The 23,892-nt window shown below is 55.7% G+C and overlaps 2 long non-coding RNA genes across 3 annotated transcripts; both read right to left on the minus strand.

The window, feature by feature from the left end:
* Nucleotides 1–16,023: 16,023 nt before the first annotated feature.
* Nucleotides 16,024–17,919, minus strand: LOC136002259 (uncharacterized). Of its 2 annotated transcripts, XR_010607891.1 has the most exons (4): nt 17,658–17,919; nt 17,173–17,382; nt 16,795–16,934; nt 16,024–16,447 (listed from the first exon to the last, which is right to left on the minus strand). It is a non-coding gene; the product is annotated as an uncharacterized LOC136002259 (long non-coding RNA). The 2 variants fall into 2 exon arrangements; XR_010607890.1 differs by lacking the exon at nt 16,024–16,447 and having other exon boundaries at nt 16,698–16,934.
* A 367-nt stretch (nt 17,920–18,286) lies between these two features.
* Nucleotides 18,287–20,599, minus strand: LOC136002258 (uncharacterized). The gene is made up of 3 exons (XR_010607889.1): nt 19,423–20,599; nt 18,872–19,316; nt 18,287–18,352 (listed from the first exon to the last, which is right to left on the minus strand). It is a non-coding gene; the product is annotated as an uncharacterized LOC136002258 (long non-coding RNA).
* Nucleotides 20,600–23,892: the final 3,293 nt, after the last annotated feature.

Raw genomic sequence — 23,892 nt, forward strand, 5'->3', positions numbered from 1 at the left:
TTTTTAACCATCCCCCTGACAAAAGGGGGCTGCGCCGCTCCCGGAGAGACTGCAATACCCGGAACGGGCGCTGCACCGGAGACGCGGCTCCAGGCCACAGACCGTTAGCCCACCTGCCCTAAGAGTCACACGCCTCTCACCAGCTTCGCGAGCTCGGCCATGAGGGCAGGAGGGGAAAACCTAACTAAACACCTCCCCACCGCACTGGCCCATCCCGTTCCTCCTGTTCCAACGTCACGGTCACCCTCGCCACGCCCGCACTCACCTGCCGCCTATTTCGCCGCTCCGTTCCCCTCGCTCCCTCCCACCCACCGTCCCGCCGCGCTCAGCGGGCACCGACACCCGGCGGGAGGTTCCCGCCTGTCACCTCATGCCCCTCTGCCGGCTCCGGGGACCTCACGAAGGACTGCCCTGCCCTGAACCGCCTGCCTCCAGATCCCCGGGAGCCGGCCGCAGCGAGAGCTCCGCAGCCTCCCGTCCCTCGCCCCGACGCCCGTCCCGTTCATTCCCGGTACCCCCCCGAGACACCACGCACACGCTTGCCAGGGAGCTAGCTATTCCAACTGGATTGAGTCGGCGCGCTCTCATTGGCTGCTTTCCACCCCCCCCCCCGCGCTGCCCTCCTATTGGATGCTCCTTCCCGCGCTCCGCCCCCACAAGCCCGCGCCTGCGCCGGACCTGACTGAGGACTGCGCCCACTTGGGCATGCGCAGTAGGGACTTCGCAAGCACCGCCCCTCCGCCAACCTCATTGGCTGCCTACGCACGTCAATCGCCATTCTCGCCGCCTATCAGCGCTCCGCCCCTCAACCTTGCTCGCGCCGTCTGATTGGCCCGCTCTGCATCCTCACTCGCCTGCTCGCCGCCCTGCGGGGACCCCGAGCGCGTTTGGCCGTGCAGCTTCAAAGATGGAAACTAAAAAGTAAAGAACAAACCGCGGTCATTCGCTTATCCTAAAAAGGTGTGCGGATGCCTACCCACACCACAAAAAGCCCTTAGCTTTCATTTTCCTCCGGCGCTAAAATTGCATAGGTGTGAACTCGTAAAATTAAACCATCCATCTCCCAGACACACGCTTCGAACTCGACTACGGTGGGTTTCTGTTTGTCTTACACCAACGGACTTGCACATTTGTGAGCAAACACATTCATTTTGAAGCACAGCCCCTCCCGGGGGAAAAACACGTCTTAGTCATTGAACAAAAATAAAATCCGACTTGGAGCTCCCAAACATTAGGGAGCGGCGGGGAAACAAACGAAAGCGAAGACCAACAGCAGCATCGTAAAGTAGTATTCAGCTTCGATTCTGATCACGTACTTAAAAGCCTCTCTCAGCCCTACGAACAATTAGTCCTTTTCTGGAAGGACACATTTTTTTACCTGAATGTCCTCAATTGAAGACTCCACTAAACAGAACGGGGATCGAGCCGCAGGACAACATGCCATCGACATATTAACGAGGAAAAAAACCCACAAGTAAACCCCAGGTTCGATTACTACTTTCCATCCCGGTTCATTCCTTACATTCCAACTGGCACCCGGGTGCTCCAAAATTAACTATACCCGTGCCACTTCTCACTAAAAATTCCGTTCTACGTTTAAACATTCAAGGCTATTTCCAGTGTGCCCATAAATTCACTGTCAACAAAGACAAGAGAAACGCTCAACCCTAAGGAGCGCCGGCCGGCAGGTTTCTCCCCCCTCTGCCCGGGACCGAGAAGACACCGCCACCGCTGCCGCCTCCTGCCGCCTCCTCGCCCGTGCCCCCTCGCAGCGGGGCTGCCCCACGACAGCCGGAGGCCTCTATTTTTTTCCCGGCGGCCGGTCCGACCGCTGCCCCCCCCGCTTTCTGACGGCCACGGCCACGACCCCGCCCGCAGCGGCAGCGCCCCCCTCGGCCCCGCCCCGGCACGGGCACAGGGCGCCGCTTCCCAGCTGCAGTACCGGCCTGTGGCCACCAGACGGCAGCACCGAGCGCGGGCGCACCGCGCCCCCCGCGCCGCCGCAGCGCGCCCGCTTCTTTTCAGACCCCCGGCCCTTCTTCTTGACCCGCGGGCAGCTTCAGCTGCCCTGGAACGCGCTTTGCCAGAGCCGCGCGGATGACAGACACGCATACCCACGTACACTTCCCCAAGCCTAAGCGTAGCCAGGATTCCCTTCCTCGCCCTCAACGTTTTTGTCCAAGAGTCCAGCAGCTCACCTGTCCTCGCGAGCTGCCTCGCTGCAAACAATCGAGCAGAAAAGAAAAAAAAAAAAGAAAAGAAAACAAGAAAAGGAATGATCTCTTCCAGGCAGTTTCTCGAAACAGTCGAGAGATTATAAAATGGCACGTGTCTTTTCCAAGCAGAATGAGCCTGTGATTCCACGAAAAAGGAGGGCAAGGAGCAGGTCAGCTTGTCAGAGAAAGACAGGGACAGGGAGCAAGACAAGGCGACACAGAGAGAGAGGCAAAAGGGACAGGGAGGCAGGGCAAAGGGAAGGAGAGGCCAAGATCAGAGACCAGCAGCAGGACACAGACGGTGGGGAAAACTCCTAGAACGGGCAGCGGGAGAGACAGACCAAGGAGAAACGGGCGCCGGGCCGCGGGACAGGGAGCGGGGCAGACCGTCACGGAAACAAAAACAAAGAGGCAACGGGACAGAGAAACGAGGGGAAAGACAAGGAGAAGGGCAGAGAAACAGGAACGGGGGCGGGCAGGGAGCAGGACCGAGAGATGGAGCGAGGAAGGGAAAAAAGGACGGGGGCAGAATGCAGGGAGAGAAACGACGACAGGGAGCAGGACAATAGCATGGGCTGCAGGACAGAGACGGAGGAATTGCAAAAACACAGGCACGAGGAGCACCACAGAACGACAGCCAGGGGAAAGAGGCACAGAGAGCGCGACAGCGCCGGAGCGGAAAAAAACGAACCAAACCAACGGCGCTGGGCCGCTGGAGAGAGATACGCAGAAAGAAAAAAACACCCAGGAAGAGAGAAAAGAAAGAGGGGATGGCTGGCTGGGGGAGGGAGGGGAAAGCAGTTAGAAAGGGCGGGAGAAGGACCGCCACGGAACAACAGAAAAGCCAGCGAGGCCAGGCAGGGCAGGGGGGCCGTGACACTGCTTGTCTAGCAGTATAATCTGCGATCTGCCAATTTATTTCCAGTTTCCTGATCACTGCTCCCTTTCGATGCCCTTTGCAACGCACGATGGCAACTCTTCTAGCAACGGCACAGCTTCCAACAATTGGAGCATCATATTTAATCTGTCTTCCTTCTGCTGTTAATAAACTTTGTTCTTTTCAAATGGCACGCACCATTCTAAAAACATACTTTGAAACAGTGCAAATATTAACCTCCTTCTCTTTGGATAATTCTAAAGCTCGTGTGAGCGCAGCTTTCTGGGCAGAAGTCTCCGCAGGTAAAGGTTTAGTTTCGATTACCTTGTGGGTAGTTGTCGCCGCACACCCGGCTTGACGTACTCCTCGCTTTACGCAGAGCTGCTTCCGACGGTGAACCAGGAGCCTTCAGCATCCTCCAGTGGCCGGCTGGTCCTTTAGATCCGGTCCGCTGGAGTAAACAGCTTCTGTTGTTTCCGAGCAGTCGGACACCACAGGCTCCGAAACAGATCCACTGAGGAGAGAAGCTGGATTGACAATGTCAGTAGTAGCAATATTTCCATCATCTTGTTCCACCCACACGGCCTGGTATTTCAGGGGACGCTAATACAGTCATTTGCTGTCCCACAGTGAGCTTACGAGCTTCCCGCACGTCGAGCGCGACAGCTGCCACGGCTCAAAGACAGCCAGGCCGGCCTTTGCTCGCTTCGTCTGGTTGCTTAGGGAAGCAGACCACGGCTCGCTTAGGAGACCTTAACCGCTGTGCCGGAACACCCAAAGCAATACTTTGCCTTTCGCGTGAGTACAACCAAAATGGTTTGGTGACACCTGGGAGGCCCAGGGCCGGAGCCCTCGCCAGTTCCTTTTTCAGTTGCGAAAAAGCCCTCCCGGCTTCTCCCGTCCAATTCAACTCGGAGCTGTTTTCTTTTAACAGTTCGTACAAAGGCTTTACTGAGAGTCCATCATTACAAATCCAAAGCCCGCACCAACCTGTCCTTTCAAGAAACGTCCGCAGCCCTTTCACCGTCGCCGGTTCCGGCGTCCGGCAAACAGGTTCTTTCCGCTCTGTCCCCAGCTCTCGCCGTCCTCCGGAGATCTCCAATCCCAGATAAGTCACTCGGTGCCGCATCAGCCGGGCCTTCTGTTGGGAAACCCCATGCTCACTTAATCACAGAAAATCAGTCAGCTTACAGTCCATTGCACACAACCCTCTTCGGGTTTCGTGCCTATAAGGAGACAACAAAGTCCCGTTGCCCGGAAGAGCTTCCCAGGCGTCACGTTCTCATGCTAACTGGTTTCCGAAAATCACAGGGCTGCTCCTGAATCCCCGGGGTGACACGACCCAGGTTAATTGGGTCTTTCTCCCACTAAAGGGATTTTCCCACTCAAAAGCAAAAAGCTTCTGACTCTCTTTGGCTAATGCAAGACAGAAAAAGGCATCTTTGAAATCCAACACGGTAGACCATTTGTGATTATCTCGCCATTTATCTAACAATGTGTAAGGGTTAGCTACTACCGGGTGTCGATCTGCGGTAATTTTGTTTATTGCTCTCCAATCTTGCACTAACCTATAGCTTTTACTGTCTGGTTTCTTTACAGGCCGGATTGAAGTGCTCGCTTCTGACTCACCTTCTATCAGCAGCCTAAACTGCAAAAAGTTACCGGTCATTTCTTTTACCCCTTCTCTATGCTCTAATTTCAGAGGATATGGTCTAGTTCTGACTGGTCCGGCTCCAGCTTTCAAATTAACTTTCACTGGTTCTGCATTCTTTGATTTACCAGGAACTGCCGAAGCCCATACCCCTGCAAATACTTGATCCAGCATTTCCCAAGCTATTTGGCTTTGCTTGTCAGTTTGAATCATTGCCAATTAAAATCCCGGCTCTTTTATCTTGAATCTCACTTTCCCCCGTTTGAATGTCATGATTGCTTTCAATTGTTTTCACAGGTCTCGTCTTAGTAACAGTTTTGGAGACCTAGGCATATAGAAGAACTTATACATTCCGACTGGTTTTCCTAACTTATATTTGATTGGCCGTAAAAATAAAGCTTTCTTTTGTTGGCCAGTAGCTCCCACTACAGTTACAAAATCTTTATCTGAGGGTATCGTTTCCTGGTTCAAAATAGAACAAGATACTCCAGTATCAATTAAAAACTCCATTTCTTTTCTGTGTTTCCCTGGCTTTACTAGGACCGGTGGATCTGCTAGGCTGGATTCCTCAGGTTCCCGTCAATCAACTTCTGCCACTGACCATTACATCTCATCGAGGTTTCTCTATTCACGTTATCCCCAGGGGGCTCCCCAGTCTTCCCGGTGAGCTAAAATACACCCTAGCGGGCTCTTCTTCGGCATTTTTTCTGATTGGCTGCTTTCCACGCCACCGCGCCGTCCCATTGGCTGCTCCTCCCCGTGTTCCGCCCCCACGAACCCTCCTCGGGGCGCAGCCGCGCGAGGACCGCGCCATTGGGGCCCGTTTTCCCCACAAGCACGGCTCCCAGAGCCGACTCTCCGGGGCGGCGGAGCCGCAGCGGAGCCGGCCGGGCCGGGCACTCACCGGGGCCGCGCAGAAACGGCGACGAACGGCGGCGCGGCGGGACCGCTCCGGGCTCGAGCGGGGCGCGCACACGGCCGCCGAGAGCGCCGCCCGCGCTTGCCAGCGGCCATCTTTGCGCATGCGCATCGGGAAGCCCGCGGGACACGCCCCCTCCCGCCCGCCCCTTCCTGCCCGCCCCTTCGCCTCCCTTCCCGCAACCCGATTGGCTGCCTATGCACGTCAATTTCCATTCTCCCCGCCTACCATCACCCCTCCCCGTTTGCCCCGCGCGGCGCTCCGCTCCGCCCCTCCAGCTTTCTCGCGCGTCCTGATTGGCCCGCTCTGCACCGCCCTTCGCGTTCTCTCCACCCACTCGCTGGAACCTCCAGGCGATTTGCACAGCCGGCGCGGCTTTCCCTTCTATTTAACTTCTGTTTCCATTTCTAGTTCTTTCTCGGTCCGTTAGAGCCCTCGGATGCTCCATCTGCATACATATATATATACACACATATGTAAAATATACATATAGGTATCTCTCTATATATCACCTATAGAAACTTAAAAATAATTTCATATGTGTGTATATATATATGCATAAATATATATGACTAGAAATAGAAATATAGCTTCCCAGGGAAAACAACTGCCATGGGGCTGGGCTGCAGAGCAGCGAGTGGGTGGGGAGGACAGAGCTACGGGGGGAGACAACGGGCGCTTTGGGGCAGCGCAGGTGCCCCGGGGGTCCGCGAGCAAAGGGGCGACGGGGGGGCAGTGTGGAACGGGGGGGCCGGAGAGGAGAGAGGAGGGAGCGGGGACACGTCTCACGGGGGAAAAAATGCCCGCGGGGCACGTTTGGAGAGAAATCGTTTGGGGAGGGGCAGAGACACGCGGGAGGCAGTGCGAGTAGAAAGGTGCGCGGGGCGGGGGGGGGTGGGCACGGGACGTGTGTGGGGGTGACCTGCACCTGGGGGGTCCACCCGGGACCACCCACAGCAGACGACTCACCTGGGACAACCCGCAAAGGAGAATTCGCTCTGAAGAACCGACCCACGACAGAGACTCCACACCGGATCATCCCCAGCAATGCCCCTGCAACTGCTGGCGTTTCACTCCGTATTTGCCCCAAAAAGGGGGGCAGTGTGCCTGTCCGTAAGACAAGTTTGGTTTTTTTTTTTTTTCTTAAACTCTTCCAAAATGCCTAATTTTGAGAGGTTTTGGCACTTTTTCACAACATGCTTTTGGTTCAATGCACGAAAATACGGTTCGTTTTGCTTTCCAGCTGCGCGCATCCAGGGAGAGTTCGCTTTCCCCAGGGCCTAAAATTCTTCTTTTTCTTATTATTTTCCCCATTGCACATGCAGACTCAGGGTGTTCGGCGTGTTTCTCAGCTGCTGTGGCGGGTCACGCTCTCTGTGCGCAGCCCCAGAAGGGGGCATCAGGCGTTCACAGCTCCCCCTCTGAAAAACAAAAATTCCAAATTAGAGTTCAGCGTCTGAAAAAAAATAGCACAGAAGAAAGCAGAGGAATTCAGTCGGAATAAGGGAGAGGAGAGCAGCTGAGCTAACGGAGGATTTGGGGGAAATGGGCCACCTCGAAACACAAGGCATCTTTTAAAAGCCAGAGCGATTTGAGCAATTCGAGACAACATTAAGACAAACTGACACCATATGGGACACACTCAGCGGACAAGGAAACGCTCTCGCCGACGCTAGAAAGCGTCTCGCCCCTTCCCTCCGGCACCGCCGCAGGAGACAACCCCAGCGAGGCCGCGGGACGGGCTCGCGCCGCCAGCGGGATCTGCGCTCACGGATCCGCCGCCACAGCTCCGGCCCTCGCGACGCTGCTGCTGCTGCTGCTGCTACGCATCTGGCTCAGTCAGTAAAGCTGAAAGCGTGCAGCTCCAGAGAGTGACACTAAAAAGCAAAGAACCAACCGCGGTCATTCACTTTATACTAAAAAGGCAGCCCCGGGCCAGCAGGCGGGCCGCGTTCCGCAGGAATCCCGCAAAAAAAACCCAAACCAAAAACAAAACAAAAAAACCAGAGAGCCGCGGCAGGAAAGCGCCCCTGTCGCAGGGATGGCCGCAAGTCCCGAAAACGAACACCGCCGCCCGCCAGCCCGGTGCCGGAAGGCTAACGCGCCCGGCTTGCTCTGCTGGCCGACGGCACCCGGAGGCAGCGCCTCTGAGTCCCGACCCCGGCTGTCCCCGGCCCGCGGCAGCATGCAAGCACGCGATCGGCCCGCTCTGCACTTGAATTGCCATTCCCTCCGCCCATCGCCTCCCCGCCCGAAGCGCAAAGCCACGTGCATATTGGGCGCGAGGCCTTGCGCTGTCTTTTTGCGTGTGCGTTTTCTTTTTCCGTCTCTTGTGCCACGTTGTCCAGAAAGGGGAAGCTGAGCGCGTGGGTGCCACGGCTCCACGGGGCTCCTCTCCACGGGGAGGGCGCTCGGGCCGGGAAGGACCCTGAGCCTGGCGTGGGTGGACACACCCAATCGCACGTACGGACACAGAACCCGCCGGGCCTCGCCCTGAGCTTCCGCACTTCCGCCAAAGCGGCACCCCACTCGCCACGCCGCCGAGCCTGCAACCGCACCTTAGCTCTGTTTTTAACCATCCCCCTGACAAAAGGGGGCTGCGCCGCTCCCGGAGAGACTGCAATACCCGGAACGGGCGCTGCACCGGAGACGCGGCTCCAGGCCACAGACCGTTAGCCCACCTGCCCTAAGAGTCACACGCCTCTCACCAGCTTCGCGAGCTCGGCCATGAGGGCAGGAGGGGAAAACCTAACTAAACACCTCCCCACCGCACTGGCCCATCCCGTTCCTCCTGTTCCAACGTCACGGTCACCCTCGCCACGCCCGCACTCACCTGCCGCCTATTTCGCCGCTCCGTTCCCCTCGCTCCCTCCCACCCACCGTCCCGCCGCGCTCAGCGGGCACCGACACCCGGCGGGAGGTTCCCGCCTGTCACCTCATGCCCCTCTGCCGGCTCCGGGGACCTCACGAAGGACTGCCCTGCCCTGAACCGCCTGCCTCCAGATCCCCGGGAGCCGGCCGCAGCGAGAGCTCCGCAGCCTCCCGTCCCTCGCCCCGACGCCCGTCCCGTTCATTCCCGGTACCCCCCCGAGACACCACGCACACGCTTGCCAGGGAGCTAGCTATTCCAACTGGATTGAGTCGGCGCGCTCTCATTGGCTGCTTTCCACCCCCCCCCGCGCTGCCCTCCTATTGGATGCTCCTTCCCGCGCTCCGCCCCCACAAGCCCGCGCCTGCGCCGGACCTGACTGAGGACTGCGCCCACTTGGGCATGCGCAGTAGGGACTTCGCAAGCACCGCCCCTCCGCCAACCTCATTGGCTGCCTACGCACGTCAATCGCCATTCTCGCCGCCTATCAGCGCTCCGCCCCTCAACCTTGCTCGCGCCGTCTGATTGGCCCGCTCTGCATCCTCACTCGCCTGCTCGCCGCCCTGCGGGGACCCCGAGCGCGTTTGGCCGTGCAGCTTCAAAGATGGAAACTAAAAAGTAAAGAACAAACCGCGGTCATTCGCTTATCCTAAAAAGGTGTGCGGATGCCTACCCACACCACAAAAAGCCCTTAGCTTTCATTTTCCTCCGGCGCTAAAATTGCATAGGTGTGAACTCGTAAAATTAAACCATCCATCTCCCAGACACACGCTTCGAACTCGACTACGGTGGGTTTCTGTTTGTCTTACACCAACGGACTTGCACATTTGTGAGCAAACACATTCATTTTGAAGCACAGCCCCTCCCGGGGGAAAAACACGTCTTAGTCATTGAACAAAAATAAAATCCGACTTGGAGCTCCCAAACATTAGGGAGCGGCGGGGAAACAAACGAAAGCGAAGACCAACAGCAGCATCGTAAAGTAGTATTCAGCTTCGATTCTGATCACGTACTTAAAAGCCTCTCTCAGCCCTACGAACAATTAGTCCTTTTCTGGAAGGACACATTTTTTTACCTGAATGTCCTCAATTGAAGACTCCACTAAACAGAACGGGGATCGAGCCGCAGGACAACATGCCATCGACATATTAACGAGGAAAAAAACCCACAAGTAAACCCCAGGTTCGATTACTACTTTCCATCCCGGTTCATTCCTTACATTCCAACTGGCACCCGGGTGCTCCAAAATTAACTATACCCGTGCCACTTCTCACTAAAAATTCCGTTCTACGTTTAAACATTCAAGGCTATTTCCAGTGTGCCCATAAATTCACTGTCAACAAAGACAAGAGAAACGCTCAACCCTAAGGAGCGCCGGCCGGCAGGTTTCTCCCCCCTCTGCCCGGGACCGAGAAGACACCGCCACCGCTGCCGCCTCCTGCCGCCTCCTCGCCCGTGCCCCCTCGCAGCGGGGCTGCCCCACGACAGCCGGAGGCCTCTATTTTTTTCCCGGCGGCCGGTCCGACCGCTGCCCCCCCCGCTTTCTGACGGCCACGGCCACGACCCCGCCCGCAGCGGCAGCGCCCCCCTCGGCCCCGCCCCGGCACGGGCACAGGGCGCCGCTTCCCAGCTGCAGTACCGGCCTGTGGCCACCAGACGGCAGCACCGAGCGCGGGCGCACCGCGCCCCCCGCGCCGCCGCAGCGCGCCCGCTTCTTTTCAGACCCCCGGCCCTTCTTCTTGACCCGCGGGCAGCTTCAGCTGCCCTGGAACGCGCTTTGCCAGAGCCGCGCGGATGACAGACACGCATACCCACGTACACTTCCCCAAGCCTAAGCGTAGCCAGGATTCCCTTCCTCGCCCTCAACGTTTTTGTCCAAGAGTCCAGCAGCTCACCTGTCCTCGCGAGCTGCCTCGCTGCAAACAATCGAGCAGAAAAGAAAAAAAAAAAAGAAAAGAAAACAAGAAAAGGAATGATCTCTTCCAGGCAGTTTCTCGAAACAGTCGAGAGATTATAAAATGGCACGTGTCTTTTCCAAGCAGAATGAGCCTGTGATTCCACGAAAAAGGAGGGCAAGGAGCAGGTCAGCTTGTCAGAGAAAGACAGGGACAGGGAGCAAGACAAGGCGACACAGAGAGAGAGGCAAAAGGGACAGGGAGGCAGGGCAAAGGGAAGGAGAGGCCAAGATCAGAGACCAGCAGCAGGACACAGACGGTGGGGAAAACTCCTAGAACGGGCAGCGGGAGAGACAGACCAAGGAGAAACGGGCGCCGGGCCGCGGGACAGGGAGCGGGGCAGACCGTCACGGAAACAAAAACAAAGAGGCAACGGGACAGAGAAACGAGGGGAAAGACAAGGAGAAGGGCAGAGAAACAGGAACGGGGGCGGGCAGGGAGCAGGACCGAGAGATGGAGCGAGGAAGGGAAAAAAGGACGGGGGCAGAATGCAGGGAGAGAAACGACGACAGGGAGCAGGACAATAGCATGGGCTGCAGGACAGAGACGGAGGAATTGCAAAAACACAGGCACGAGGAGCACCACAGAACGACAGCCAGGGGAAAGAGGCACAGAGAGCGCGACAGCGCCGGAGCGGAAAAAAACGAACCAAACCAACGGCGCTGGGCCGCTGGAGAGAGATACGCAGAAAGAAAAAAACACCCAGGAAGAGAGAAAAGAAAGAGGGGATGGCTGGCTGGGGGAGGGAGGGGAAAGCAGTTAGAAAGGGCGGGAGAAGGACCGCCACGGAACAACAGAAAAGCCAGCGAGGCCAGGCAGGGCAGGGGGGCCGTGACACTGCTTGTCTAGCAGTATAATCTGCGATCTGCCAATTTATTTCCAGTTTCCTGATCACTGCTCCCTTTCGATGCCCTTTGCAACGCACGATGGCAACTCTTCTAGCAACGGCACAGCTTCCAACAATTGGAGCATCATATTTAATCTGTCTTCCTTCTGCTGTTAATAAACTTTGTTCTTTTCAAATGGCACGCACCATTCTAAAAACATACTTTGAAACAGTGCAAATATTAACCTCCTTCTCTTTGGATAATTCTAAAGCTCGTGTGAGCGCAGCTTTCTGGGCAGAAGTCTCCGCAGGTAAAGGTTTAGTTTCGATTACCTTGTGGGTAGTTGTCGCCGCACACCCGGCTTGACGTACTCCTCGCTTTACGCAGAGCTGCTTCCGACGGTGAACCAGGAGCCTTCAGCATCCTCCAGTGGCCGGCTGGTCCTTTAGATCCGGTCCGCTGGAGTAAACAGCTTCTGCTGTTTCCGAGCAGTCGGACACCACAGGCTCCGAAACAGATCCACTGAGGAGAGAAGCTGGATTGACAATGTCAGTAGTAGCAATATTTCCATCATCTTGTTCCACCCACACGGCCTGGTATTTCAGGGGACGCTAATACAGTCATTTGCTGTCCCACAGTGAGCTTACGAGCTTCCCGCACGTCGAGCGCGACAGCTGCCACGGCTCAAAGACAGCCAGGCCGGCCTTTGCTCGCTTCGTCTGGTTGCTTAGGGAAGCAGACCACGGCTCGCTTAGGAGACCTTAACCGCTGTGCCGGAACACCCAAAGCAATACTTTGCCTTTCGCGTGAGTACAACCAAAATGGTTTGGTGACACCTGGGAGGCCCAGGGCCGGAGCCCTCGCCAGTTCCTTTTTCAGTTGCGAAAAAGCCCTCCCGGCTTCTCCCGTCCAATTCAACTCGGAGCTGTTTTCTTTTAACAGTTCGTACAAAGGCTTTACTGAGAGTCCATCATTACAAATCCAAAGCCCGCACCAACCTGTCCTTTCAAGAAACGTCCGCAGCCCTTTCACCGTCGCCGGTTCCGGCGTCCGGCAAACAGGTTCTTTCCGCTCTGTCCCCAGCTCTCGCCGTCCTCCGGAGATCTCCAATCCCAGATAAGTCACTCGGTGCCGCATCAGCCGGGCCTTCTGTTGGGAAACCCCATGCTCACTTAATCGCAGAAAATCAGTCAGCTTACAGTCCATTGCACACAACCCTCTTCGGGTTTCGTGCCTATAAGGAGACAACAAAGTCCCGTTGCCCGGAAGAGCTTCCCAGGCGTCACGTTCTCATGCTAACTGGTTTCCGAAAATCACAGGGCTGCTCCTGAATCCCCGGGGTGACACGACCCAGGTTAATTGGGTCTTTCTCCCACTAAAGGGATTTTCCCACTCAAAAGCAAAAAGCTTCTGACTCTCTTTGGCTAATGCAAGACAGAAAAAGGCATCTTTGAAATCCAACACGGTAGACCATTTGTGATTATCTCGCCATTTATCTAACAATGTGTAAGGGTTAGCTACTACCGGGTGTCGATCTGCGGTAATTTTGTTTATTGCTCTCCAATCTTGCACTAACCTATAGCTTTTACTGTCTGGTTTCTTTACAGGCCGGATTGAAGTGCTCGCTTCTGACTCACCTTCTATCAGCAGCCTAAACTGCAAAAAGTTACCGGTCATTTCTTTTACCCCTTCTCTATGCTCTAATTTCAGAGGATATGGTCTAGTTCTGACTGGTCCGGCTCCAGCTTTCAAATTAACTTTCACTGGTTCTGCATTCTTTGATTTACCAGGAACTGCCGAAGCCCATACCCCTGCAAATACTTGATCCAGCATTTCCCGAGCTATTTGGCTTTGCTTGTCAGTTTGAATCATTGCCAATTAAAATCCCGGCTCTTTTATCTTGAATCTCACTTTCCCCCGTTTGAATGTCATGATTGCTTTCAATTGTTTTCACAGGTCTCGTCTTAGTAACAGTTTTGGAGACCTAGGCATATAGAAGAACTTATACATTCCGACTGGTTTTCCTAACTTATATTTGATTGGCCGTAAAAATAAAGCTTTCTTTTGTTGGCCAGTAGCTCCCACTACAGTTACAAAATCTTTATCTGAGGGTATCGTTTCCTGGTTCGAAATAGAACAAGATACTCCAGTATCAATTAAAAACTCCATTTCTTTTCTGTGTTTCCCTGGCTTTACTAGGACCGGTGGATCTGCTAGGCTGGATTCCTCAGGTTCCCGTCAATCAACTTCTGCCACTGACCATTACATCTCATCGAGGTTTCTCTATTCACGTTATCCCCAGGGGGCTCCCCAGTCTTCCCGGTGAGCTAAAATACACCCTAGCGGGCTCTTCTTCGGCATTTTTTCTGATTGGCTGCTTTCCACGCCACCGCGCCGTCCCATTGGCTGCTCCTCCCCGTGCTCCGCCCCCACGAACCCTCCTCGGGGCGCAGCCGCGCGAGGACCGCGCCATTGGGGCCCGTTTTCCCCACAAGCACGGCTCCCAGAGCCGACTCTCCGGGGCGGCGGAGCCGCAGCGGAGCCGGCCGGGCCGGGCACTCACCGGGGCCGCGCAGAAACGGCGACGAACGGCGGCGCGGCGGGACCGCTCCGGGCTCGAGCGGGGCGCGCACACGGCCGCCGAGAGCGCCGCCCGCGCTTGCCGGCGGCCATCTTTGCGCATGCGCATCGGGAAGCCCGCGGGACACGCCCCCTCCCGCCCGCCCCTTCCTGCCCGCCCCTTCGCCTCCCTTCCCGCAACCCGATTGGCTGCCTATGCACGTCAATTTCCATTCTCCCCGCCTACCATCACCCCTCCCCGTTTGCCCCGCGCGGCGCTCCGCTCCGCCCCTCCAGCTTTCTCGCGCGTCCTGATTGGCCCGCTCTGCACCGCCCTTCGCGTTCTCTCCACCCACTCGCTGGAACCTCCAGGCGATTTGCACAGCCGGCGCGGCTTTCCCTTCTATTTAACTTCTGTTTCCATTTCTAGTTCTTTCTCGGTCCGTTAGAGCCCTCGGATGCTCCATCTGCATACATATATATATACACACATATGTAAAATATACATATAGGTATCTCTCTATATATCACCTATAGAAACTTAAAAATAATTTCATATGTGTGTATATATATATGCATAAATATATATGACTAGAAATAGAAATATAGCTTCCCAGGGAAAACAACTGCCATGGGGCTGGGCTGCAGAGCAGCGAGTGGGTGGGGAGGACAGAGCTACGGGGGGAGACAACGGGCGCTTTGGGGCAGCGCAGGTGCCCCGGGGGTCCGCGAGCAAAGGGGCGACGGGGGGGCAGTGTGGAACGGGGGGGCCGGAGAGGAGAGAGGAGGGAGCGGGGACACGCCTCACGGGGGGAAAAAATGCCCGCGGGGCACGTTTGGAGAGAAATCGTTTGGGGAGGGGCAGAGACACGCGGGAGGCAGTGCGAGTAGAAAGGTGCGCGGGGCGGGGGGGGGTGGGCACGGGACGTGTGTGGGGGTGACCTGCACCTGGGGGGTCCACCCGGGACCACCCACAGCAGACGACTCACCTGGGACAACCCGCAAAGGAGAATTCGCTCTGAAGAACCGACCCACGACAGAGACTCCACACCGGATCATCCCCAGCAATGCCCCTGCAACTGCTGGCGTTTCACTCCGTATTTGCCCCAAAAAGGGGGGCAGTGTGCCTGTCCGTAAGACAAATTTGTTTTTTTTTTTTTTTCTTAAACTCTTCCAAAATGCCTAATTGAATGATCTCTTCCAGGCAGTTTCTCGAAACAGTCGAGAGATTATAAAATTGCACATGTCTTTTCCAAGCAGAATGAGTTTTAGTAACAACAAGTAAAACAACTATTGTTTTAGTAACAACTTACGCACTGCATCGTTATCAATTTGTCTCTCCAAAGCAGTTTGCAAATGGTCTAAAAACTGTGCATAAGGTTCCTGTGATCCTTGCAAGATTTTTGAAAAGGACGTATTGGCATCTCTTGATTCTCTGGCAAAGTATGGGCACATTCCCCAGCTAAATGACTGCAATCAATCCCTCTTTGCCGATATGCATTATCAATAGTCTCTATAATACAGTTCTCCTGAAAATCAGATAACGATACAGTATATTGAGTAGTGGTTAAGATCATTTTCAACAAAGAACGCCAGTCATGCAGAGTAAATACGTAAGAGGAGCTTAATGCTTCAAAAAATGTACAACAAATGATAAAGTAACCCCATTTTCTTTAGCTAATGTCAGTAATTCCTTTACAACATCATACGGTAGCTGTTGAAAGCCTGGAGGTCGCCGTTCACGATAGACCACAGGGCATGCTGAAACCACTTTCCAGTCTCCTGCTTTCAAAGCCTCTTCTCTGCATTTATCCCACATGGTTAAATTAGTGTGCAGTTTTGGCTGCAAAGTAACATCCAGGGGAAATAAATCAGGCTCTCACTCCAGGTCTGTCAGGCCAGGATCAAGGGGGCTGTCGGGCGACTCCCACGAACCATCATTTGCCAAAAGCGTTCACTGTAGTGTACATGCAGGGGCTTTGTTATCAGCCAACCCTTTCTCTGCTACTGCAGCTGTGGTTAGTGCACTTTTGCCTGATATCTCTACAGGATCCCCCTCCTTCCCTGGCAAGGGAGGAGCAGAAGGTTCACAGTCAGTTACGACCTGTGCAACTACTTCCTTCTGCGCCGCTTTTAAAGTAGTTATAATTTTTCCCCAAGTAGATAAATGTTCGCAAGCAGCTTGATCTCCCGTCGCTGCCTGTTCATATAATTCTCGTTCAACTTTGTGCCATGCCTCCAACTGAAATGTACCGTTTGTAGGAAAGTCCGGCACATGATTAGCAATCCATTCTTATAAAGTCGCTAATTGGACTACTGGCACATCGTGATTTTGCTTTCTTAATAAACGTTGAAGGACATCTAGGGTTTGTCTTTGTTCAAGGGATAACTTCTCTCCTACAGTTCCCAATCGCTCACCTTTTCTCGGTGATGGGCCACGCTGTGGTTTCTGTTTCCTGGCTCCGTTTCCCAGTCCTGGTTCGACTGGGCTTCGCTACCAGAACGGCTGCTGCCTTTACAGCCGCACTGAAAGTCCCCGTTCGGGCGCCATTTGTAGCGAATGAGGCACGGACTCTTAAGGTGCAATGAGAGACGTTTGTTACAAACTCAGGTTTGCATTTATACTCGCTATGATGCTTGCTCAAGCATTTGCTGATTTGCTAAGTTAGCCATTACATAAGCAATATATTGTTACTGCCATAAAAGCATCTTTGTCTATATCACAAGCTACCCCCCCTCACCGCCCCCATCCTCGATGTATCAATCCCTCCCTCCTTGATGTGTCACCTAGCATACATGCCTTGTTTCTTGCATTATTCCACCAATGCTTGTTCTCACGCTGTCGACTCTTGCAGTTTCTCACAGGCCCAATGTCAGAATACTGCCACAATCACCTTTCTTCTTTCTTGAACTTTCCGTACCTGCAGTTCCACCACCGTTGTCTTCTTTCTTGATCCCTCTTGACTCGCAGGTGTGCTCCAATCCTCTTTCTTGATCACTCCTCCTCATAGGTTCGCCGCCTTCCTCTCCTTCCTTGCTTTTCCATTGCATGCTGCTCCACCTGAAGAGAAACACGTGGAGGACCGAGCTGCACCAGCCCCAGGGCACTACAGTCAGACGGGGCTGAGTCCAGGGGCCGACACCTCCCCACGCCGAGCCCACCTCGCCCTGGCCCCGGCCCCTGCACGGCCCGTCCCCCTCCGCTGCAGCACAGCTTCCCCACATGCCCTGCTCAGGCTGGTCCCCAATTTCACGGGTTAGAGATGTCATAGCTCAGTACAAATCCCCACGGTCCTCACCTGTTGTTTGGTATTTGCGGAGAGTCAAGCTCGCTGTGCTCCAGCGCGCTGGCCGTGCACGGCCCTGCCAGGCAGCGCGAGTGTCTGGAGCTGCCGGCTGGATCTTGAGCTTTAGGGTCACCCGCAGAAGCCCGCTCCCATCAGCTCTGCACACCCATCCAGTTGCGCCGCCCAGGCGAAGTCAGCTTCACCCTCCACCCTACACCTCACCTGCAAACAACCAACTCTTCAGCTGACAACCGTCCAAAATCCACCGACAAACTCCCCAAATCTCAGCCTTTTGCTTTTAACTGCTCCTGCTAATGCACCTCACAGACAAGCCTTCAAAATCCCCTCATCCCACAATAATACTCCAGCACTCATCACCTGCGTGAAAAACTACCACAATAACATGCAAACACCAACCAGTTCTGGCACGGAAAATATCACTTTCTCCTGAAGATTCCACTCTACACCAACTGCTGACAAACACACACTGTCCTTACCAAAGCCAAACACTGCAACAGCCAGTGACAACTGAAATTTGCATGCGTGGCACAAAATCGCAGGTGTGGGCTAACGCAGAGCTGGGCTTGAAAGCTGCAGAGTGTGCACCCTGTGGTTTAACGTGGCGGGTTATTGCCGTTCTGCCTTCTCCCTGCGAGAAGCCCATGAGCAGAGGCTGCTTCAAGGCAAGACGGGAATGGTTTGGTTCTCCAGGTCTCTGAGGCCGAGAGTAACACATGTGATCCATGTTGTGGCGCAGGAACTTCCCGTCCACTTTCTTCTCCATTCAGTCAGGTGCTGCAAGAGGGGGAGAGAGAGATTCAGGGCAAGACTGACAACCTCGGCATCCCTGTCCCAACCACAGGTCACCCAAGCCTGCAGACATCCCTGGAGGCCCCATGAGATTTACGCTCCTCTATCCCCCACCCTCAAAGCCTGGACATCACCAGAACCATAGAGCAAATATTTCTTGAGGAGGCACCCAAAGGGTCCATGTTCCCTTTCAGGCAGATGCTAGCGCAATATTGCAAATAATCTCACAGCTACCAGGAAGGTAAAAAATAATGTCTTGAAATGGAAAAGGAACAGGTAATGTTTCTCTTCATCACCTCCCTCATTGCCACGTTACCAAGATCTCCTGCAATGTTGAACAGGAAACTTGAAGCTTGGATGCAGAACTTCTGGTATTCTGAACCTGGGCAAGAAAGGAAGAAAAGCATGAGACTGAGCATAAAGAGGGTTGCTGCTCGTAAGGTGAAAAGAGCAAAAAAAAGGTGAAAAGATATCACTTTTACTTAGAGAGCTCTCAAAGGCTGCCTGTTAAGGAAAAGAAAAACAAACTTAGAGAGGAACCAAGGAGAATATTCACAGAAAATATGGTAGTTGATAAAAATATAGTGTATGTCATGCAGAAAGTGACGGAAAGTTACTTAAAATGCAAGGCCCAGCGAGCGATCTAATGTACATTGAAATGCGGGCCACGAGACAGTGGAAGTGCCACGAGCTGAGACTGAAGGGACAGAGGATGAATTTCCAAAGAAGTTTAAGTTTCAATGTCAGAACAGAAAATACTACATAATGAAAAGATAACACGAAAGTCAGTGCAAAACTGAGTAAGGCAGCAACTTCAGTCATGCAGAAGATCAAAAACCCGGATCATTCCTCACCCACCCACCTCCCAAACCCCAGCCTACAGCCCCCGCTCCCAGCTTACCTGAGCCCAGATTAAAGAGAGGCTGCAGAGGCCACAGCAAGTTCTGCTCCTCCTCGTTCGGGTTCCCAATCTTCCCCCTCACTCTTGAATTGCAGGTCAACTGCCTTCCTGTTCTTCCTTGATTGACCTTGACCTGCCGCGTTACCTGCTGCCATCTAAGCGGATTTCGGGGAGCCTCTCGAACCGCTGGAGCGCTCCAACCCCGACCCCCTGCCATCCTCTTGCCTTTTTTTTGGGGCTCCTCTTCACCGGTTGAGGCACCCCCCCTGCCATCCTCTTACCTTTTTCCGGGTGCCTCTTGCACCGCCGGCGAGCTCCCCCACACCATCCTCCTGCCTTTTCTCAGGGCGATCTTGACCTGCCAGAGCGCTCGCCCCTGCTGTGCTCTTGCCTTTCTTCAGCGCAATCTTGACCTGCCGCAGCGCTCCTCCCCCTCACCATCCTCCTGCCGAATTTATTGACACCTCTTGACCTGTCGGAGTGTTCCCCCTCACCGTCCTCTTGCTGGATTTTTGGGGGACCCCTTGGCCCATCAGGGCGCTCCCCCTCACCGTGCTCTTGCCGCATGTATTGAGCCTTCTTGACCCGCCGGAGCACCGCCGCCCACCGTCCTCTTGCCTTTTTGGGGTGTCTTGTGACCAACCGGAGCACTCCCCCCGCCGTCCTCTCCGCTTTTCTCATGGCACCTCTTGACCCACTGGGGTGCTCCCCCCACCGTTGTCTTCATGCATTCATGTAGGCTTTGGAATGAGTTCATTCAAAGTTTGGCCACAGAGACTGCCGTTATCTTAGAATGTACTGAATCTGGTTTAACACGGGGAAAAACATAACTTAAAGATCAGCTGAACCAAACCATCTGCAGGTATTTTTTAAAACCAACATTTAATGCATAAATTATGCCCTACTCAAATTAGCCATCTAAGGGGGGTTTTTTGCCTTGTTTTGTTTGGTTTTTTTGTAGGATTCATGACTGATCACACACATTACCTGAGAACATGTTACCCATTCCCAGCTTATGCCTAATGGAGATGTAGGTACCTCAGAATGCATTTCAACAAGTGTTAGAAGAATTTCTAATTTTTCATAGTTGCTCCGCTGAAAAAAAATACAATTTGAACAATTTTTTCCTGCCTGACGGGACGCAGGCTGTGCAAGCCGGCCCGGGTTGGCTGAGCGGGCTGCAGCCCCAGCTCGGGGCACAGGAGCCGCTGCGGGGTCTCGAACTCGGGGAGCAGCTGCACGCACAGGGCGGCACCAGCAGCTGCGGGGCGCGACATCTCAACACGTCCCGGGTAACGGCCCTTAAAGCTACCGCAAAGGGCAAGAAAACCAAACGCCACCAACACCAACCAGCCAACAAACACAAAACCAAAATCCATAACCAGCCGAACGTGGTTCACATCTCTACCAAAGCAAATACCGTGCTGCAACTGAAACCAGTTTATTGACCCCAGCAGGGAACTCGGATACTGCGATCTAAAAGCTTTAGTAGGGAAAATAATAAAGGTTGAGGAAACGAGTGCGAGCAACGACTCCCACTGTCACATGGCTGAAGAAAAGCGCCTCTGGCCGCAGAGCCGCCGCGGCCCCGCCCGTGCCGGCGCTTGGAACCGCCCGGCAGAGAGGGCAGGTGGGTAAAAGAGGGGCAGAGCCCCGCGGGGAGGCGGCAGCGCCGCCGCCCCCCCTCCTCTGCCGGAACCGGCGGCTGCGCCGCGGCAGCCCCGCCGGCACGAGGCCTCCCCCGCAGGAGCCGCCCGGCCCGGCCCCGCCGCTGGAGCGGCCCCGAACCGCGCCGGACCCCGAACCGCGCCGGACCCCGAACCGTCCCCGGCCCCGAACCGTCCCCGGCCCCGAACCGTCCCCGGCCCCGAACCGTCCCCGGCCCCGAACCGTGCCCGGCCCCGAACCGCGCCGGGCCCCGAACCGCGCCCGGCCCCGAACCGCGCCCGGCCCCGAACCGCGCCGGGCCCCGAACCGTCCCCGGCCCCGAACCGCGCCCGGCCCCGAACCGTCCCCGGCCCCGAACCGCGCCCGGCCCCGAACCGCGCCCGGCCCCGAACCGCGCCCGGCCCCGAACCGCGCTCGGCCCCGAACCGTCCCCGGCCCCGAACCGCGCCCGGCCCCGAACCGTCCCCGGCCCCGAACCGCGCCGGGCCCCGAACCGTCCCCGGCCCCGAACCGCGCCCGGCCCCGAACCGTGCTCAGCCCCGAACCGCCATGGCCGCCCCGCCCGGCGCGGGCCCCGCGCGCGGCCCCGCCCAACGGCCGCCCCGGCCCCGCCCTCACCACGCGGCGGCCCCGCGCACGCGCAGTGCCGCACCCGCGCCGCGACAGCTCCGCCCCCGGCCCCGCGCGCCGGCCGCCGCGTGACCTGAGCGCGGGAACGGCGGCTGCTCCGCGCGCGGCCGAGGCCCCGCCCCCCGCGAGGGGTCTGGGGAGGAAACCCGGACGCGCGGCGGGAGCGGAACGGCGGGACGCGGGGCGGAGGCGGGACGCGGGGCGGGAGCGGAACGGCGGGACACGCGGCGGGAGCGGCCGTGACCGAACAGCGGGACACGGGGCGGGCAGCAGCGAGGGCTGCGCAAATACGCGATTGCAGACAGTAAAATGCAGAGAAACGCTCTGCTGTGGTCTCTGAAACACGAGTGAAGCATCTAAACATGACCTGTCCTACATTCATTCCTCAGCACTCTGCGGCTGTTTTAGCAGGCGTTTCACACGTTTTGCTGCTGCTCAAGAATTTAGATACCAAAAGATCCCAATAAAAATAATAATGCTCATTTACATCTAGAATTGTCTTAAATACACGTCCTTCTGTGCATGTTATAGAACACTGTAACCCTGCTTTGTATATTAACATGTAACATACGCCCCCAAAACTGTTTCAATTAACTGACTAGACAAAGTTTTCGCCTGGAATTTAACACGTGCATCAAAAGCCCCTCCAGACCGAAGCCCAGCCCTACCAGGCAGCCCCACAAGCGCAGAGCTGGAGCCCCGGCTCTGAGCCCGCAGCCCCGGCGCCGGGCTGCAGTACCGCGCTGCGGCCACCGGGCGGCAGCACCAGCGACACCCGGCGGGCGGCGCACGGGGGCGCACCGGGGCGCCACCGCGCATGCGCGGAGCCGGAGCTGCACGGGGAGTGTGTGCGGGGGTGACCTGCACCGGGGCGACTACCCGGGACCGCCCGCAGCAGACGAGTCGCCCGAGACAACCCGCAACAGAGAATCCACTCTGGAGAAGCGACCAACGCCAGAGAACCCTCCTCAGCGGAACCTCCCGGCGGCCCGTTCGAGCTCCCTAGTGCGCTATTTGCGTAGTCACGCCTCTGATTTGCGTTCTCCCCGCCCCATCCTCGCCCCGCCCCTCGTTCCCGTGCGCCCCGCCCCTCCTCTTGTCTCTCGCGATCTGATTGGCAGGCTTCGAATCTCAATTTGCATTCTCTCCGCCCACTCGCCTCCCTGCCCAAACCCCGAAGAGATTTGCATATTCGGCACGACGCTCTGTTCTATTATATTTCTATTTCTAGACCCCATCTATTTCTATTAATTCTCTTTCTTTTCCTGTTTTCTGTTTCTTTCTCCCGGCGGCCCGTTCGAGCACTGCTCTTCTGATTTGCATGTCCCCGCCCTTAGCGGCAGCGCCGATCATATTGACAGAGCGCCACTGCGCACGCGCTGTTTTCTACCTGCAATGCCGAACTGTGGTCACGAGGTGGCAGCACAGAGTAAGGCAGAAGGGCACCACTGCGCACGCGCCGGTTCTGAGCTGCAGTACCGCACTTTTGCCACCCGGCGGCAGCACAGAGCACGTTTCCAGACCGACATCGCGCATGCGCGGCGCTCCGGGCGCGGTCCCGCGGAACCGCCAGCAGGAGGCAGCCGCGAGCACCCAGCAGAGGCACTTCCGTGGGTTTTTCCCAAAAATTGGTCTTTTTATTTATTTATTTCCCGCCCCCCCTTGCAAGACCCAGATTCAGGGCGTTTGAGGTATTTTTGTGCCGTGGCGGCGGCTCCCATTCTGTGTGCGTGGCCCCGCAGCAGAAAGTCCCCATTTGGGGGAATCAGCCCCAAATCCACGTGGGGAAAAGGAAAACAGGGAAGAGGCAGCTTTTGAAAGCGCTTTTGTAACTCTCTTTTCTTTTGAGATAGAGATGTTGTTGCTAATGAGTGATTTAGGGCTCTGCCTCCCACAGAACAACGTTTACTCACTCACAGAAAAGCAGCTGAACAGCGTTCGGGGGCACGTGCACCCCATTATTCACCGCAGGAGGAAACACGTGGAGCTGAACCCTGCTCGCCTTCCCTCCAGGGCTGGGGTCAGGTCCAGTTTGCATCCCAGGGCTCGCGAAGCAAATTCTCAGGCATCAGAGTCCGTATAAATCAATTTAGTGCAGTAGCACAGCAGCAGGGCTGGCTGGAGCTGGTGCCTGCCCAGAGGTCCCAGCCAAGCACAGAAATCCCTGGGGTTTTATATCTTTACAGACCATTCACACTATCATTCAGTGCAATAGCAACAGCTGAGTCTGGGCTCTTCTTGCTTCTCACTGGATCTTTTCCACTCGTCTCAGATCCCCAGTCATTTCCATTCTTCCCAGCGAAGTGCAAACCACACCTGATCTCACAGATGTTCAGCGTAACCTGTAGCTGCTTTTGGTAAGTATGAGCAGAACTTTACAGCATGCAGCTTTTCAAGCAACATGAAGCAGAGAGTGTATTTAAATTAAAAAAAAAAAAAAGACACACAGCCTTATAAGTCTAGGTGATTAATTCTATTCAGTACGCTTTTACTTAAGTTAGATTATATGAAAACTAAATTGGGCTCATCCAGTGACCTGTAAATAGCAGAAACCACCACCGCACAGCCAGTCATTCAGCAGAGAGCTCGCGGCAGCTCCCCCAGGAGCCACATTTATAGAATAAAACGTTTGGCTCGCACACAGACCGCACCGGCCCCCGCACCCACCACCGGGGTTCAGGTGCCGTTCTGCTCCCTCGGGCAGCTCAGGCCTTTCCCTCCTG

Source organism: Caloenas nicobarica, chromosome Z, assembly GCF_036013445.1.
Source record: "Caloenas nicobarica isolate bCalNic1 chromosome Z, bCalNic1.hap1, whole genome shotgun sequence".
In the NCBI taxonomy this organism is placed as follows: Eukaryota; Metazoa; Chordata; class Aves; order Columbiformes; family Columbidae; genus Caloenas; species Caloenas nicobarica.